Below are 1,135 nucleotides of genomic sequence, written 5' to 3' on the forward strand. Positions count from 1 at the left end.
AGGAAGTGCGACACGCTCCGACAGGAAGTGCAACATGCTCTGACAGGAATCTAAACCATCCCTCCATCCATGCTTAGATCTTTTCATCTTCCACTCGTTTATCCTCCTTCTGTTCTTCCTCAGTTCTCGGGTTCTATCTGTAGGTTCTGTAGAACCAGAACCGTCTGAACTTCATTGTTTCTGTAAAACATGAAATCTGAACCTGGATATTTCCTAGAGGAGCGTTTGATATTTGAACCAACGCGTCTCATTAAAGTGATGAATGTTGTTCAACTGGACCGGTTCTGACAACCCGACTCATGAAGTACCGACAAACCCATCAGAGGTTCTAGGAACCTAAGCTGGTGTCTGTTAGTTTGGGTTCAGAACTGGATCAGTTCTGCAGGAGAAACCAGGAACGATTTGTCCCCTTTTCATTTAAACCTGAAGATTTTACAGAAAAGAGAAACATTTTCTCCTCCAACCAGGAAACCCTGAAAACATCCTGGAACAAAAACGCTCCTTCACACTCAAACACCAACAGGAGGGAAGAAAGCAGGATGTTCCCAGATTCCCAGATGCGTGCCAGGAAACTCTGGAGTGGAGGAGGTCAGTGGATTATGTCATCCTGCCTGTGTGTGTGTGTGTGTGTGTGTGTGTGTGTGTGTGTGTGTGTGTTATTACAGGCACGCCCTCCTCCGTCTCTCTCTCTCTCCAGCGATTACATAACGCCGTCTCCACCCTGAGCTGCAAAACAAAGGAATCCTGCCAGCAGAAAACCAGCGACCAGCGTTTGTTTACAAAACGCAGCGACAACGGGAAGCTGCTGCTCCAGAGATCTGATACACACCAGATCCCTAAAACACACGGCAGATCCCTACCCCACACAGCAGATCCCTGACACACACAGCGGATCCCTGACACACACAGCAGATCCCTAACACACACAGCAGATCCCTGACACACAGCGGATCCCTGACACACACAGCAGATCCCTGACACACACAGTGGATCCCTACCACACAGCAGATCCCTACCACACAGAGCAGATACCTAAAACACACAGTGGATCCCTAACACAAACAGTGGATCCCTAACACAAACAGTGGATCCCTGACACACACAGTGGATCCCTGACACACACAATGGATCCCTA

General features: G+C 48.5%; 1 protein-coding gene across 1 annotated transcript in view; it reads right to left on the reverse strand.

Moving 5' to 3' along the window:
• The window catches only part of hivep1 (HIVEP zinc finger 1), a 42,991-nt gene that overhangs the window by 14,543 nt on the left and 27,313 nt on the right, over positions 1 to 1,135 (reverse strand). The window lies entirely within an intron of this gene.

The sequence above is a fragment of the Poecilia reticulata genome, linkage group LG11 (genome assembly GCF_000633615.1).
Source record: "Poecilia reticulata strain Guanapo linkage group LG11, Guppy_female_1.0+MT, whole genome shotgun sequence".
NCBI lineage: Eukaryota > Metazoa > Chordata > Actinopteri > Cyprinodontiformes > Poeciliidae > Poecilia > Poecilia reticulata.